The sequence below is a fragment of the Urtica dioica genome, chromosome 4 (assembly GCF_054948205.1).
Source record: "Urtica dioica subsp. dioica isolate 48M chromosome 4, U.dioica_male_clone48M_v1_H2, whole genome shotgun sequence".
NCBI lineage: Eukaryota > Viridiplantae > Streptophyta > Magnoliopsida > Rosales > Urticaceae > Urtica > Urtica dioica.
In genome coordinates, this window is record NC_142759.1 from 47,655,871 (window position 1) to 47,674,094 (window position 18,224).

Consider the following 18,224-nt stretch of genomic DNA (forward strand, 5'->3'; position numbering starts at 1 on the left):
GCGCGCGCGCAGGGGGAATGAGCAAGGTTTGCTCCTTCCTCTATATAAATAGGAGAGCTCCCGCTCTCTCTTGTTCACACTGGCGGCCTGCGGGTAATCGGAAAATTCTTTTGACTTTGAAATGTCCCCCGGGCAGTTGACCTTCTTCTTCTTCTTTTTTTTTTGATGGGGAGTGAGCTTGTTCCCCGTGTTGATGATCCCGAGGTCGACCCTACCTGCCCTCTCCCAAATTTCGGGGGGGCGGCCAAGGGTCCCTTTGAGGAACTCGACGGGATTCTCATCTTCGTAGAGGAAGACTCTGGCGTGGCCGACCAATGGCTCGCGGAGCTGGAGACCGATGCCACGGCGATCGCCGAGTTGGCGGGCGAGCTTACCGAAGAGCGGCGAGCTTGCGAGGTGGCGACCCGATTAGCGGAGATTTTTCGCACTGAGGTTACCGACCTTCGGAGGCAGCTGGATTCTCGATCCGACGCCTTGGAGACGTCGCACCGCCAGCTTACTTCGAGCGAGGCGGCGCGAGTTAGGGCGGAGCGCGAGCGCGACTCTCTGGTGGAGGAAAACGCTCGACTCTCGTCCCGGATTGCTGAAGCGGAGCGGAGAGCGTCCGACTTGCAGGATGACTACGACATAGGGATCAAGGAAGCCCGTCGTGCCGGAGTAGTGGAATGTCGAGACGCGACCGCGGCCGAGAACGAGGCTCGGGGGGTCACTTTCGACTTCTTCGACACCTTGTTCCATTTGTTGGACGAGGGTGCCCCTTGAGCCAAGTGGCTTTATTTTACAGCGCGCATGTTTAGCGCTTTGCTTTTTCTTCCTATTTCTAGGACTTTATTTATTTTTCACGCATTTTTTGTTCAGCACGTGTTTATCAGAGCCTTGGCTCTTTTTATTTATAAGATATTTTCGTTGCTTTCATGTTGAATGCTATCTCATTTTCCGAGCAATTTTAACTCGTAAGTGCCTTTTTTGGTGGGCTTATCGTGGCCCAGTGACTTCGCTTCGTGCCTTTCGGCGATCGAAGAGGTCGTAACGGGTAGTCCCCGGGGGCTTTGCATCCGTGCCATTGGCGACTGGACGTGTAAGTCGAGCCGGGTTGGGCCGGTGTCTTTTGGAGCCCGTGCTTTTAAGCGACCGAGCTCGCCGGGTTAGGCCGGCGTTTTCGAGCTCGTGCTGTTTGAGCGACCGAGCTCGCCGGGTTAGGCCGATGTTTTCGAGCTTGCGCTGCTTGAGCGACCGAGCTCGCCGGGTAAGGCCGGCGTCTTTGAGCTCGCGCTGCTGAGCGACCGAGCTCGCCGGGTTAGGCCGGCGTCTTTGAGCTCACGCTGTTTGAGCGACCGAGCTCACCGGGTTAGGCCGGCGTCTTTGAGCTCGCGCTGTTTGAGCGACCGAGCTCGCCGGGTTAGGCCGGCGTCTTCGAGCTCGCGCTATTTGAGCGACCGAGCTCGCCGGGTTAGGCCGGCGTCTTTGGGTCCGCGCCCTGAAGCAATCGAACGCGCTTCGCGTCGGGTTTAGGCCGATGTCTTTTTAGTGTTCGCGCCCTGGAGCGTCAGAACATAGGTGCGCCGGGCTAGGCCGGCGTCTTTTTAGGTGTTCGCGCCCTTGAGCGTCGGAACATAGGTGCGCTGGGTTAGGCCGGCATCTTTTTAGGTGTTCGCGCCCTTGAGCGTCGGAACATAGGTGCACCGGGTTAGGCCGGCGTCTTTTTAGGCTCGCTCACCCTGGAGTGAGCGAACGCGGGTGCGTCGGGTTAGGCCAACGTCTTTTGGGCTCGCTCACCCTGAGGTGAGTGAACGCGGTTGCGCCGGGTTAGGCCGGCATCTTTTACTCAAACCACATGCGCCGGGTTAGGCCGGAGTCTTTTGGTGTTCGTGCCCTGAGGCTAGCGAACCTTAGTTTGGCTAAAATTTGGCGTTTTCGGGTTTGAGGTAGCGCCTTTACGCGACTTACATGCGTCTCGGAAGACGTCTTTTCGAGCTCGCCGGGAAGGCCGACGTTTTACTCGAACCCGTATGCACGAAGGGCCGTCGGGGTCCAAGCTTCCTAAGTTTGTGCCTCCGTGGGGGACTTAGGCCTTGTGCGTCGGGTTAGGACGACGTCTTTTGGGCCCGCTCACCCTGGAGTGAGCGAACGCGGGTGCGTCGGGTTAGGCCGACGTCTTTTGGGCCCGCTCACCCTGGGGTGAGCGAATGCGGTTGCGCCGGGTTAGGCCGGCGTCTTTTTTTTTTGTGTAGAGTCGGCACGAGGAGTATCTATCGACTCGAAGGGCGAACTGGAGCTCGACTCAAGGAGCGAACTCGACTTGAGGAGCGAACTTGAGCTCGACTCAAGGAGCGAGCTCGACTCGAAGAGCGAACTTGAGCTCCACTCAAGGAGCGAACTCGACTTGAGGAGCGAACTTGAGCTCGAGGAGCGAGCTCGACTGGAGGAGCGGGCTCGACTCGAAGAGCGGACTTGAGCTCGACTTAAGGAGCGAGCTCGACTTGAGGAGCGAACCGCGCTAGGGGAGCGAGCTCGACTGGAGGAGCGAGCTCGACTCGAAGAGCGAACTTGAGCTCGACCCAAGGAGCGAACTCGACCTGAGGAGCGAACTTGAGTTCGAGGAGCGAGCTCGACTGGAGGAGCGAGCCTGGCTCGATGAGCGAACTTGAGCTCGGCTCAAGGAGCGAACTCGACTTGAGGAGCGAACTGTGCTCGAGGAGCGAGCTCGACTGGAGGAGCGAGCTCGACTCGAAGAGCGAACTTGAGCTCGACTGAAGGAGCGAACTTCAGCTCGAGGAGCGAGCTCGACTGGAGGAGCGAGCTCGACTTGAAGAGCGAACTTGAGCTCCACTCAAGGAGCGAACTCGACTTGAGGAGTGAACTCGACTTGAGGAACGAACTTGAGCTCGAGAAGCGAGCTCGACTGGAGGAGTGAGCTCGACTCGAAGAGCGGACCTGAGCTCGACTTGAGGAGCGAACCGCGCTCGGGGAGCGAGCTCGACTGGAGGAGCGAGCTCGACTCGAAGAGCGAACTTGAGCTCGACCCAAGGAGCGAACTCGACTTGAGGAGCGAACTTGAGTTCGAGGAGCGAGCTCGACTGGAGGAGCGAGCTCGACTCGAAGAGAGGACCTGAGCTCGACTCAAGGAGCGAGCTCGACTTGAGGAGCGAACCGCGCTCGGGGAGCGAGCTCGACTGGAGGGGCGAGCTCGACTCGAAGAGCGAACTTGAGCTCGACCCAAGGAGCGAACTCGACTTGAGGAGCGAACTGTGCTCGAGGAGCGAGCTCGACTCGATGAGCGAACTTGAGCTCGACCCAAGGAGCGAACTCGACTTGAGGAGCGAACTTGAGCTCGAGGAGCGAGCTCGACTGGAGGAGCGAGCTCGACTTGAAGAGCGAACTTGAACTCGACTGGAGGAGCGAGCTCGACTTGAAGAGCGAACTTGAGCTCGGCTCAAGGAGCAAACTCGACTTGAGGAGCGAACTGTGCTCGAGGAGCGAGCTCGACTGGAGGAGCGAGCTCGACTCGAAGAGCAAACTTGAGCTTGACCCAAGGAGCGAACTAGACTAGAGGAGCGAACTTGAGCTCGACTCAAGGAGTGAACTCGACTTGAGGAGCGAACTTGAGCTCGAGGAGCGAGCTCGTCTGGAGGAGCGAGCTCGACTTGAATTGCGAACTTGAGCTCGACTCAAGGAGCGAACTCGACTTGAGGAGCGAACTTGAGCTCGAGGAGCGAGCTCGTCTGGAGGAGCGAGCTCGTCTGGAGGAGCGAGCTCGACTTCGAAGAGCGAACTTGAGCTCGACTGAAGGAGCGAACTCGACCTGAGGAGCGAACTTGAGCTCGAGGAGCGAGCTCGACTGGAGGAGCGAGCTCGACTCGAAGAGCGAACTTGAGCTCGACTCAAGGAGCGAACTCGACTTGAGGAGCGAACTTGAGCTCGAGGAGCGAGCTCGTCTTGAGGAGCGAGCTCGACTTCGAAGAGCGAACTTGAGCTCGACTCAAGGAGCGAACTCGACTCGATGCCGGCCTCGTTGAGCTTGCTCTGGTGAGCTACCGAGCTCGCCGAGTTAGGTCGACCTAAGCCTCATCCCGGAAGTGGGGAGCTTAAGGTTTTTACCCTTTTTTTTTTGCCATGAATTCTTGTACGTCGCAGGACCCCTTAGCCCCCCAAGTTTTTAGTTTACAGGCCGTGCCATGATGACTAAAAACTTTTTTTTTTAAGTGGGTAAAAGAGACCGCAAACTTTATTTTTTATTGATTTTTTTGCTAACAGGTAACATCCTTGAACAGTGGCACATAGTCCTTTATTGAATAAGGGAAAACAGAGCAATCATGGGGGGGGACTTGATCACTGGTGGTACTGCCTCAAGTGTTCGGCGTTCCACTGGTGCCGGATTGGAGTTCCGTCCGTGTGCTCGATGTAGTAGGTCCCGTCGTGTATGACTTGTCTGACTCTATACGGTCCTTCCCAATTTGGGCCTAGGACTCCGGCGCCTTGCACTTGGGTGTTCTGGAACACGCGTCTGAGTACAAGGCTGCCGACGGTGAAGATCCGCCTTTTGACTTTGGCGTTGTAGTATCTCTCGACCTTTCGTTTTTGTGCAGCGAGTCTGGTGAGAGCCTCGGATCTTTTCTCGTCGATTAGATCCAGTTCGAGGCTCATGGCTTCCTCATTTTCTTTTTCGTCGAAAGTGTCAACCCGATAGGTGGGGACTTCTACTTCCACGGGGACCACCGCTTCAACCCCAAAAGCTAGGGAGAAGGGGGTCTCCGGTGGCGTTTCGAACGGTCGTTCGATAGGCCCATAGGATGAAAGGCAGTTCTTCAGCCCAGGCGCCTTTTTTGGCTTCGAGCTTTTTCTTGAGGTTGCTCTTAATCGTCTTGTTGACGGCTTCCACTTGGCCATTAGCCTGTGGATGTCGCGGGGATGAGAATGTCTTGCTTATCCCTAGTTGGGCGTAAATTTCTCTAACCCTCGCGTTGTCGAACTGCGCGCCGTTATCGGTCACGATTGACGCGGGGATGCCGTGGCGGCATATTATGGACTTCCAGATGAAGTTCGTAGTGTTGGCCTCGGTGATCCTGGCCAGAGGCTCGGCTTCGACCCACTTGGTGAAGTAGTCGATAGCGACGATGGCGTATTCGTATTGTCTCGGGGCTTTGGGAAGCTTGCCCATAATGTCTACGCCCCATTTTGCGAAGGGGCGTGGGACAACGATGCTACTTAGGGGAGATGGCGGCTGTCGTGGAACGTTGGAGAAACGTTGACACTTGTCGCACTTTCTCGCCCAGTCGTAGGCGTCTTTTTTCATCGTTGGGCAGAAATAGCCTTGTCGAAGCGCTTTGAGCGCGAGGGACCTTCCAGCGGCGTGGTTTCCGCAGAGGCCTTCGTGGATCTCGCGGAGGACCTTGGTCGACTCGACGCTGTTGAGACATCGGAGCAGCGGGGTTGAATACCCGCGCTTGTATAAGGCTTCGCCTCTCAACACGTATTTGGATGCGAGGGCTTTTAGCCTTTCGGCTTCTTTGCGGTCTTCGGGAAGTACCCCTCTTCGCAAGAAGTCCGTGAGCGGGGTCATCCAAGTTGGATGAGCGGCGCTCTCAATCGTTCACACCTCGTCACGTGAGACGGATGGTCGCGAGAGAGACTCGATTGGGATGGTTCCCAACCCGTCTTCGGCGATACCGGATCCGAGGCGAGCTAAGGCGTCGGCCTCGGAGTTCTCTTCTCGCGGGATCTGGATGATCTCGAACCAGGAGAAGGCATCTAGCTTGGCATTTGCCTTTGCCAAGTAGGCGATCATGTTAGGTTCTTTGGCAACGTAGTCGCCTTTAACCTGATTTACGATTAACTGCGAGTCACAGTGTATTCGTAAATTCTGTACGTCGAGCTTTTGAGCGAGCTCTAGCCCTACGATGAGGGCTTCGTACTCGGCCTCGTTGTTGGAGGCCTGGAATCCGTAGTGGAGGGCGTAGCGTAACTTTTCCCGATCGGGGTTTGTCAGAATCACGCCGGCGCCTGCTCCTTGGGCATTAGATGCCCCGTCTACGTGTAGTTCCCAGATGGGACCCGTAGGGTCAACCTTTCTCTTTCGAGCCGACAAGTCGTCGGCCGAGCCGTCTTCTGCTCTTCCCATGTCGGGAGTGTAGGAGAATTCTGCCACGAAATCAGCTAAGGCTTGAGCCTTTATTGCCGGCCGCGGATGAAACTCAATCCCATACTCGTTCAATACTTGGGACCAGATCGCCATGCGAGTCGATGTTCCCTTTTGAAGTGCTTTACCGATCGGATGTCCTGTTCGGACAACGATTGGGTGAGCCTGGAAGTAAGGGCGTAGCTTTTGGGGCGGCTACGATGAGAGCGAGAGAGAGCTTCTCCATCTCTGTATAACGCGTTTCGGCGTCAAGTAGGGCTTTGCTTACGTAGAAGATGGGCCATTGAGCCTTATCTTCTTCACGGATCAGCACATCGCTCACAGCTCGTTCGGAGACGGTGAGGTAGATGTAAAGCGTCTCGCCTTCTTTTGGCTTGGAGAGGAACGGGGGTTTCCCGAAGTAGGCCTTCATTTCTTGGAAGGCCTTTTCGCACTCGTTCGTCCATTTAAAGCCGTCCGTCTTCTTAATTGCTTTGAAGAACGGTTGACACTTGTCGGTTGCTCTGGCCACAAAACGCGCTAGGGCGGCAATCCGACCGGTCAGACTTTGGACTTCCTTGACACGTCGCGGGGACTTCATGTCAAGGAGTGCCTTGATTTTCTCGGGGTTTGCTTCGATACCTCGACGGCTAACTATGTAGACCAGGAACTTCCCAGACTCGACCCAGAACACACATTTGTTGGGGTTGAGCTTCATTTTGTATCGGCAGAGGATTAAGAACATCTCCCTCAGGTTGTCTACGTGGTTGGTAGCCAACAGGCTTTTAACGAGCATGTCGTCCACGTATACTTCCATGGTCTTGTCGATTAGGTCGGCAAAGATCCGGTTTACCAAACGTTGGTAAGTAGCTCCTGCATTCTTAAGGCCGAAAGGCATGACCTTGTAGCAGTAGAGGCCGCGATCAGTGACAAAGGTTGTCTTGATCTGATCGGGCTCGTGCATTCGTATCTGGTTATAGCCCGAGTAGGCGTCCATGAAACTTAGGAGTTCATGTCCTGCCGTGGCGTCGACCAGTTGTTCGATGCGTGGGAGTGGAAAGCAATCTTTCGGGCAGGCTTTGTTAAGATCTTTGTAATCTATGCAAATGCGCCACTTCCCGTTGGGCTTTTTGACCATGACCACATTGGCCACCCACTTTGGGTACTTGGCTTCTCGGATGAAACCAGCGGAAAGAAGTTTTTCGACTTCCTCGTTTATTGCTAGGTACCGTTCGGGGTTGAACGCACGTCTAGCTTGTACCTTTTCAGCGATGGTTTTATTGTCATTCAATCGGTGCACAATCACATCGGGGTCTATGCCGGGCATGTCTGCATGTGTCCATGCAAAGACATCCTTGAACTCCCGAAGGAAGGACGCGAGTTGAGTTTTGATGGCAAGAGGGAGTTGTGCACCGATCTTTACTACCTGGTCAGGTTTAGCTTCATCGAGAACGATCAAAGTGAGATCATCGGGGGTGTCAACCTTCAACCTCTCGATATCGTCGCGGGGGTCTAATTCCCCGAGTTGTCGTGCATCTTTTTTATCACACGGGTAGTCGTCTTCCAGTTGGTAGATCGTGTTAACCCTTTTTTCAGCGGGCTTGCCGTCCACGCCTTGGACGTAGCATATCCTCGCTTGGGTTTGATCACCGGCCATGACGCCGATTCCCTCTTCGGTGGGGAATTTCACTAGCAGGTGATAAGTGGACGTGATAGCCCTTAGTCTGTTCAGCGTGGGTCGCCCAATGATAACATTGTAGGGCGACTCCTGGTCGACCACAAGAAAGGGGACCATGTGAACGACTTCGATACCTCCGGCAGTTCCGAAGGTGACTGGTAAATCAATGATTCCTTCAGTCATGACCTTTTCTCCTGTGATCCCAAACAGAGGGGTTTGAGTCGGGACAGGGCGGAGCCCCCCGAGCTTCATGCGCTCGAGGGTGGTCTTAAAGATTCTATCGGTCGTGATGCCGTTATCAATAAGAACTCTTTTTACCAAATTGTTGGCCACCAGGGCCTTGAGGACTATAGCGTCATTGTGCGGGTGCACAACTCGCTTGGCCTCTTCATTGGTGAATTGTATCGTCTCGTAAGGTACGGACGGAGGTTCCTCGTAGGTGAGGTTAACCTGACCGGTAGGCCTTCATGGGAGGCAGCTCTGAGGAGCTTTTTCCTTTGCCGGGTCGAGTCCCCGTCTTGCAAGCCACCTAGTATAGTGGTGACGACGTGGAGTTGCGCATCAGCCGTAGCTGTGACCGCCGTGCGGTCGGTGTTTGGGTTGGTCCCTCCACCTTTTTCAGGCTGTGGCCTGTTGTCGGTGGGGGCTGCCGCTCCTACCAAGCGAAGGATAAACTCTTTGAGTTCTCCCTTCTAGATTAACGTCTCAATTTGTTTCCTAAGATGGAAGCACTGAGCGGTCGTGTGACCGTAATCCCGGTGGAACTTGCAATAGCGGGACCGGTCGCGAGACGCGGGGTTGCCTCTTATTGGAGCCGGAGCGACGAACTTGTCACGCGCCACAGCGTAGATTTGCTCTACCGGGGCGTTCAAGGGAGTGTAACCCGAGTAGTCTCTAAAATTGCTCGCAAGACGCGGCTTTTAAGACGTAGGGGGTCGGCTATCGGGAGCTTGACCCCCTTTGTTTATCCTCTTACGGGGATTGCCAGGCTCGTTGCCGGACTCATCCCGACGGCGGGAGCTTTGGTTGCTGCTCCTGCGGCCGTCGAGGTAATCTTCTACCCCCATAAAGGTTTTGGCTCGGTTCATTAACTCGGCCATCGTAGAAGGGACTCTGCCGACGACGGACTTTAGGAAGTCTCCAGTGCGCAAGCCCTCGATGATGGTTGTAGTTCCGTCACTGTCGTCAAAGCGGTCGACCTTGTTCAATTCTGTGGTGAATCGAGTGAGATACTGTCTCAAGGACTCGTTATTCTCTTGCCTGATTGACCATAAGTACATCTTGGTCTTCTTTTGGACCATGGATGTAGCAAATCGTGCCAGGAACATGTCCTTCAGGTCTTTGAACGATTGGACGCTCCCTGGTCTTAGATTCTTAAACCACTCGAAACCGGGTCCGGTGAGGGTAAGACTAAAAGCTTGGCATAGAGCCCCAGGTGAGACGCCCTGCATCGTCATCCAAGTCTCGTAATGTTGGATGTGATACGTGGGATCAGATTTCCCATTGTATGGAGGGAGATTCGGGAGTTTGAAGTTTCCCGTGCACACCTCAGCAAGGATCTGGGCGGTGAAGGGAGAGGAATGTTCTTCCACGACACCGTATGTATCACCGGCCAAGCCGCCTTCACGCAGGTCACGCACCTCGTTACGGAGGTTGTGAATCATGGTGACGATGTCGAGGCCAGTGTTGGGGGTCGCTCCTTGTTCAGGAGGAGTCACCTATCGCCTTTTGTTCGACCCTTGAGCCGTGCGAGGGTCCCCATTGATTGAGGCCGTAGGGTTGTGACCCTTACGAGCGCTCAAGCTCTCTCTGAGGTCTTCGCCACGGTTGTTCCGTTGGGCTGTAAGTCGATCTCTAAGATCCGGCCCGGCGGTATGGGGGTGCGAGCTTCGAGCCACGCGCCTTACTCGCCGAGTCGTTGTACCTTCCCTTACATTGCCTCTTTGACCGAGTCGGTCATGGGCTGAACGTCGGGACGTCTCTTCTTGAGAGGAGACCGATATTGCTTTCGTTTTCGATGGGCCGGCTTCGATCTCAACAGGGAGTTCCCCGTCCTTGGTGAGAGAAGTCTCGACGTCCGCTGAAATTTCCAAGCCTTCATAGTCGGGGTCATAATCATGCCCCTCGTCCATGAGGTCCTCAGATTCCCCGTGGGGGGCGCCGTGTGCAGGAGCCTTGCCCGCCAGTTGGTGGTGGTACCTTGCATTAGCTATCTTCAGCTGGCGGATTTTCTCCTCCATCTCAAGTATGCGGTCGTCCCGACTGTCCTGAAGAGGAGGGGGCGAGGGAGTGGGGCTCTCGTTGTTGACAGATTCCTCATCGCCTTGCGCTCGGGAGCGCAGGAAGTATTTCTTCACCGGGGTTGCGTTTTCGGGGTTGTTCACGCCCTCAGAACGAACGGGTGGTTGACCACTCATGTCTTTCTCGAGTCGAGAAGAAAGGGGTCGAACTGTAGAAGGGATTTCGGGCTGTGTAAGTCGGGAAGGCCCCTCCTTCTAGCGCCAAAATGTTGTAGCACGAAAATGAACAACAATTAAATACCTTGGGCGGTTCGATCCAAGGCCGGACCAAGTGATCGCGCCCGGGCGCGTGGGACATGTCGCCTGGACGGGCGCGGGGCGTGCCAGGCGCGGGACTTGGCCGGGCGCGGCGTGCCCGACAGCGGGCGTGTCCGGCCGAGGTGGCAAGAACGCTCGGCCGAGGTGGCGAAGGCGCTCGGCCGAGGTGGCGAAGGCGCTCGACCGAGGTGTCCGAGCTGACGAAGGCGCTCGGCCAAGGTGGCCGAGCTGGCGAAGGCGCTCGACCGAGGTGGCCGAGCTGACGAAGACGCTCGGCCGAGGTGGCCGAGCTGGCGAAGGCGCTCGACCGACGTGGCCGAGCTGGCGAAGGCGCTCGACCGAGGTGGCAGAGGTGGCGGGGACACCCGGCTAAGGCAGCAGGGGCGCTCGGCCGGGGTGCCGAGGTGCGCGCAGGCCGGGAGGCGGGGGTGCGTGGGAGCGCACGTGCGGGCCGAGAGGCCGGGGTGCAGAGTGCGCGCCAGCCAGGCGCGATAGGCCGCGCTGAGGCCCATTGGGCCGGGGGCCTCAGGGCCGGGGGCGCAAGTCGCCGGAGATAAGTCGAGTGGAGGCTGGTCAGAGAGAAAGAGATAGAGTGATAGGCCGAGTGGAGGCTGGTCGGCAGCGGGAGGGCCGAGAAGATGGCGAAGAGGAGGGATGGGTGCTGGTCACGGGCGGCGGGGCGGAGATGGTCGCGGACGGCGGGACGGGCCTGGTCGGAGAGAGGACAGAATGAGATTGAGAGAGAGAGGGTGAGCGAGAGAGAGAGAGGCATACCTTGGAGGCGGCGAGATTCACGGCGGAGGGGACGCAAGTCGCCGGAGATTCACGGCCGAGTGGAGGCTGGTCGGAGAGAGAGACATAGTGAGATTGAGAGAGACAGATTTGAAAACTCGGGTAAGGAAGAAGGAGTCTCAGGTATTTATTATACCCTAAAACTATTGGGTGCGGCAACATACATCGTGAAATAAATTAATAAGAATACTCACAAGTCAAAACCAAATGTCACAAACATGCTAAGAATGGTACTGCTATAAAAATTAATTTAGAGTCTTGACCAAAATGTCAAAACCTTTCTCTCTTCAGTTCTCATACAAAATAATTAGATATAAGTGCATTACATAAATTAGAACGTAAATACTAGGCTCGGAATCTCTGATTCTGGCTGCGACTTGATCGGTGGTGCCTCGCAGGGGGCTGTCGGATTTGGGGGGCTCGGAGTTCAACAGGGGACAAGTGGTGGTGCCTCGCAGGGGGCTGTCGGAGGAGACTCGGAAGCTGGTTCAACAGAGATGGTCACGGGCGGCGGGGCGGAGATGGTCGCGGACGGCGGGACGGGCCTGGTCGGAGAGAGGACAGAATGAGATTGAGAGAGAGAGGGTGAGCGAGAGAGAGAGAAGCATACCTTGGAGGACGGCGAGATTCACGGCGGAGGGGACGCAAGTCGCCGGAGATTCACGGCCGAGTGGAGGCTGGTCGGAGAGAGAGACAGAGTGAGATTGAGAGAGACAGATTTGAAAACTCGGGTAAGGAAGAAGGAGTCTCACGTATTTATTATACCCTAAAACTATTGGGTGCGACATTGTCGCACCTAATATGTGTATTAGGTGCGACAATGTCGCACCCAGTGTTGCACCGGATATGAAATCCGAAACCCAAAAAATTTCGAGGTAATATGGCGTACAACTTTAAATTTTAAAACTATTGGGTGCGACAACCGTCGCACCCATTAGTATTAGGTGCGACAAAGTCGCACCTTAAGGTATTAGGTGCGACAAAAACATATCCGGTGCGACAGTGTCGCACCGGATACCACTAAAAATTAGCGAAATTTTTAGTCTCCTGGAGGAGTATCCGGTGCGACATGTCGCACCGAATATTAGCTTATGTGCGACTATTAGGTACGACATGTCGCACCTAATATCATTCCGCACCCAATATGTTAATTTGTTGTAGTGACTCCACTAAATATTAACCTAGAAATACTCAGATCTTCAAATTTCACAATATATTCCTTCTTCTTCTTTGACTTAAGTTTTCGCCTCCATTTGACAAGCTACTTGCTCAGATCAGAAGCTTTTTCCTAAAATTTCCATGCGATTCCCCGTAAATCTCTCTCCGTTCCACTGCCACTCGCGAAATATTTTCAATTGAAGAAGAACCATTAATTTCTCTTCTTCTCCTTCTAATCCAAAGAGGAATTTTAGGGTTTTTCTTTGAATCTTCAAATTTCAGCTTCCTTTCCTTGTTTGTGTTCATTCAATGAACTCCCATGTCCAATCTTCTACTAGATTTTGAATGGTGTGGGTCTTGGTATGCGTTGTTTGTTTGCTCTTTAAAATGTCCTCCAATGGTGGCTCTGGATTTGTATGTACCGTTCTTAGGTAATTTATTTCAAGCATCTGAGGGATTTAGTCTCCAAGGTTTAAAAATCTCGAGGGTAAAAATAAATTCCGAAATCCCTTAAATATATTCAAATTAACGAGAATTAAGGAGAATTTTCTCGGTTTATTTTTCAAGAATATTTCTAATTAGTGAAGGACAAAGTTGTGAAGTTTTATTTTTGAAGGACTTATGTGCAACAAAATGAGGGACGAGATTAAAAGAAAAAAATTAAAAGGGGTCATTTGGTTGTAGACGTGTCCACCATATGTGTGGGCCACTTGTACCCCTTGTGGCCTAAGGAGAGGCTGCCACATGGTTTTTCTTCCTTCTCTCTCCCTCTCATTTTCGGCCAACTCTCTCTCCTTTTTCTATTCTTTCTTCTTCTAAAGAAAAAAAAAAATTCTACCTTGGATCACCATCACCGATCCTTACCACCACCACCTTACCTTCTCTCTCTCTTCTTCTCTCCTTCTCCTTCAAGCGCCATCACCACCCGAGCTCCTTCCGCCGCGTGCTCCGACCGGGAGGAACAGCCACGCCGTGAGCCGCCGAGACGCCGGACCAAGGGGAAACCACCGAGGAAAGGACGAGAAAGCACCGAGAACGAGGAATTTCACGGATTGAGGTGAGAAATCCTTCTTCTCGGATTGGATTTCGGACCTAGGGTTTACGTCCAATATTTGGGGATTTTGAATCCGAGAGTTTTCTGTGAAATTGATTGTGTTTAGTTGATCTTTGAGCTCGATTATTAATGTTGATGATTTGAATTTGTGGATTGAACTCGGATTTCTTTTATTTGGTTTGAATTTGGCCGAAATTTGGGATAAACTAGGGTTTAAAGATTTGAATTTTTGGGCTTTTGATTTCTGTTGATTGATTATTGATTTTGAGACGTTTCTAAGGTTGTTTGGTGATTGGGTATTGATTGAAAGTCGTAATTTGGAATTGTGTTTGGTTTTTGGACGAATTTTGGTGAATATGGAATCATGGCCGTGTGAATTCCTTAATTTTTGGATTTTAAGTTGTTGAGGCTGTAATGTTTTGTATGAGATTCTTGATGTTTTGGGTTAAATTGTTGTCTTGGCCGGTGTTTTTTTTCGCCGAGTGTTTTGTCTTGGCCGAGTGTTTTGCCTTGGCCGAGTGCTTATTTTGGCTGTTTATGTGACATGACGTTAATTCTGAGCCTCGGGAAGAAATTTTTGTGCTCGTGATTGTTTGATTTGTCTTCGGTTGCTAGTTATTGAATTGGGTTCGGTTTTTTGGGTCGAGATGTCGGGATTCGGATTTCAGGATTTATTATGAATTTAGTATTGTGAATTGACTCGTTATCGGATTCCGCTATTTATTTATTTAGGCGGACGAGCGAAAACCTGCATAGTCGAAGGCAACGAAGCCGGGATTTGAAGTTTTCAAAAAAAGAGTTATCGAAGTTAAAGCTCGATTTAACTCGTGAATGTATTAATCGCTTGTAGCGTTTAAAATTCCTGTATTAAATTGTGAATTTCGTTATTTGGTTTACCCTTTATTTAAATAAATAATTTATGATTATTTATTTAAAAATGTTTAAGAATTTAATTTAATTTAATTATTCTCTTTGGAATTCTCAGTTATCTTAATTCGGATTAATTAATTTATTTAAGACTCATAATTATATTGTTGGATTTTATTTCGTATTATTTTCGATACGAAAGTACGCGAGTCTTAAATAAGTTTGACTTCCGAAAAACCGGAGAATAATGAATTAAATTTTCGAACCTCGAACCGACTCGAATCACATCCCGACAATTTTGAATCCAATAATTAACGGACTTTCAACTCTGAATTCTAGTTCTTTCGACGTTTCGACAAGTGTCAAATATTTTGAAGAACATGAAAAGCAAGACATCGTCAGAAGTCATCAAGCTTTCTGTTGAACTATTCGAGGTAAGTGAAGAGACATAGGTCAACTACTTATCAAGGGAATAACCCTTCTTGTTTGTGCATATATTTGTTAGTAAACAAGAGTAGGTAAAAGCCCTAAAATATATAAACTTGAAAATTAAGGCTTCGGCCACTCTTGCTTGAAAACTTAGCTCGGGTACACCCGTTAGGTTCAAATGCTAACTTGAACCAACCACGTTTACAATATGCATAGTTAGACTCCTCTTCTAAATCTAGGGTGTAGGTTACAATAGAGGTGACAGAAGAGCAATAGACTCTTGAATTCAATCAAGAGTAGAAGAATCGAGTCACATCCCGATTCTTTAGTTGAAAACATTTAACGAGCATCAAAGGGAAACAATAAGTTCTTTCGGGGTTTATCGCGCTATGCTCTTCCGTATATAGGTTAAGCGTGTACTCTGTTAGCTGCAGAGTACCCAAACCTTAATTAAACTGATGTCGGTGGTACCCACAAATCAACGACTTGTGTTTGGCGGGCCATGCCGATCCGTGTGCCGAGTACTCAAAGTAATGGGTGAAGGTCACGCATCACGAGCTCATTGGTGGCTGGAAAAACTCGGGAGTTGCATTGAGCGCCCCGGGCGCAGTGGGTAAAGGTCGCGATCTGCGAGATCATTGTGCCAGAGACCAGCGGCACTGACATCATGACAAAGGAAGTACCACTAGTGGATCCCAGACATGTGTTAAAACTTAGGCCTACTGATGACTGCTGCTCGAAGTTGGAAGCTGGTCTCTAGTCAGACCGGAGATTATAGCAGTGATGAGTGTATAACCTTACGGAACGGAAAGTGTTTTTATAATGCGAGCGCATTAATCACTTTTAGGTGATAACTGCATCCTGCATTCTTGTACACTTGTTTGCACATCATATGCTTTGAATTAGACTTTTTTTCTTTCCTATGTTAGACTCCCGTGTACTGAGTCATTCGACTCATAGTTCTATGTACCTTGGTAATGTAGATAAGGGCAATGCGGTAATGTGAGCAGCGGAAAGGCAAACTGAGACGGAACGAGTATCTCTTGAGCTACGGGCTATGGGTTCTGACTCGGAAAGTAACCTACTATATAATAATATATATAGTATCGACTCTTCTTAAAATAGCATCCCGTGTATATGAGTGAGTTCGGGAGCTTCTATGTACATATGTAAGGGTCAATATACGACTTTAAAGTTTTAAACGAAAAACAAAAAATTTCTCGAGATTTATGATAACCACTTTTGTATTAATAGTTTCCGCACTTTAAATTATGTTGCATTATGTTTATTACATGTTTAATAAATTATATATTTGCCTTGATTATTTTATTTAAATATTATCGCTAAATATTATCGCTTGTACAATGACATGTTCGTGATACGTGATGTTGTGATACGAACCTCGGCCGACTAAGCTCCGAGACCCGATACCCCAATAGCACCGCGACGGATCGTCTACAATTTAGGAACGAAGATGGATCGAATGATGCCACGGACGGATGCGAATGGCCGTCTGATGTGTCGGTCTCGAACTCCTACACGCACCGCTTTGTAAGAGACTCGAATAGTTCTAAACGAACCAAAGAGAGAATGAAAATCCTCACAGAAAAGTGTTTAACTCGAAATCAAATTGTGTTTTTTCCATTCAACCTAAAGGCTTAATTTATAGGGTTTACAAAGGCAAATTCGCAGCTCCATGGGCCCCCATAACCTAATAAGCCCATTTAGCCTTATTTAAGCACTAATAAACATAAAACAAAGGACCAGCCCAATACAAACACATACGGGCTTTTTAAATAACATGTCTTGGCCCAAATAACATAAACTGAAAATATAAAATAGGAATAGTCCGACTAATTCAATTCAGCCCAAATAACGTTCTTCATTGGTGTTTCTTGGCTTCCTTGAATTCTCTCCTTTGCGAGCTTGTCCCCTTCTTCATCTTGGAGCTTGATGATCAGATTGTTAAGCTCCTCCTTGAATCTCCTCGCTCGAGCTCTCGTCACGGGTCTTTCCGGCACTTGGTATTTTGCTTGTGGCTCCTTTTGGGGCATGTCCTCATCATTCCCCTCGTCTTGAAAAGGATTTGCCCTCAAATCATGATCTGCATCAAAAAGAGATAAGTCAGTCACCTTGAATGTAGCACTAACATTATACTCACCTGGAATATCCAATTTGTAGGCATTATCGTTGATCCTGTGAATAACTTGGAATGGTCCATCGCCACACGGCTGTAGTTTGGACTTGCGTTGCTCCGGAAAACGCTCCTTGCGCATATGTAGCCAGACCCAATCACCGGGTTCGAAAATCACTCTCTTGCGGCCCTTATTGGCTTGCTGTGCATACTACTCCGTTCTTCGCTCAATGTTGAGTCGTGCCCTCTCGTGAAGCTGCTTAAGAAGCTTTGCTTTCTGTTCACCATCTAAATTCACATGCTCAGACATAGGAATAGGAGATAAATCCAACGGCGTTCGTGGATTAAAACCATAGACAATCTCAAAGGGTGAGAACTTAGTAGATGAATGAATAGCGCGGTTATAAGCAAATTCAACATGTGGTAAACAATCTTCCCAAGTTTTGATATTCTTCTTAATTATTGCCCTCAACAAAGTTGACAAGGTCCTATTAACTACTTCGGTCTGACCATCAGTTTGGGGGTGACAAGTAGTCGAAAACAACAACCTAGCACCCAACTTAGCCCATAAGGTCTTCCAAAAGTAACTTAAGAACTTGGTATCCCTATCCGAGAAAATCGTCCTAGGCATGCCATGCAACCTAACAATCTCTCGAAAGAACAGATGAGCAACATTAGAAGCATCATCGGTTTTGTGACATGGGATAAAATGTGCCATCTTTGAAAACCTATCAACCACTACAAAAACAGAATCACGACCTCGCTTAGTCCTAGGCAAGCCTAACACAAAATCCATAGATATATCTACCCAAGGTGAGCTAGGAATAGGCAAAGGTGTATACATACCGTGTGGTTGAACTTTCGACTTAGCTTTCCTACATGTGACACAATTACCACAGATCCTCTCAACATCACGCTTCATGCGAGGCCAATAAAAGTGCTCTTGGATCACTCCTAGAGTTTTTGTTATCCCAAAATGTCCCATAAGGCCCCCACCATGAGCTTCCCTAACTAACAACTGCCGAAGAGAACAACTAGGCACACAAAGTCTACTAAGCCTGAACAAAAATCCATCATGCCTAAAGTAATCTCCCGACGCCATCTTCTCACACATCGTAAATATCTCACTAAACTCTCGGTCTTCTGGATACAACTCTTTGATATGTTCAAAACCAAGCAGTTTAGCATCTAAAGTGGAAAGTAAAACATACCTTCGAGAAAGGGCATCGGCTACCACATTCTCCTTACCTTGTTTGTACTTGATGACATATGGAAACGGCTCGATGAACTCCATCCATTGCACATGCTGTTTGTTGAGCTTTTGTTGTCCCTTCAAGTACTTCAGTGACTCATGGTCGGTGTGGACCACAAACTCTCTTGGCAAAAGGTAGTGCTGCCAAGTGTCTAAAGCTCGAATCAATGCGTATATCTCCTTGTCA

The 18,224-nt window shown here is 50.5% G+C and overlaps 1 long non-coding RNA gene across 1 annotated transcript; it reads left to right on the top strand.

Annotated features, from left to right (window-relative positions):
- The first annotated feature begins 14,576 nt into the window (after positions 1-14,576).
- On the top strand, positions 14,577-15,970 carry LOC149401725 (uncharacterized). The gene is made up of 2 exons (XR_016296396.1): positions 14,577-14,656; positions 15,635-15,970. It is a non-coding gene; the product is annotated as an uncharacterized LOC149401725 (long non-coding RNA).
- Positions 15,971-18,224: the final 2,254 nt, after the last annotated feature.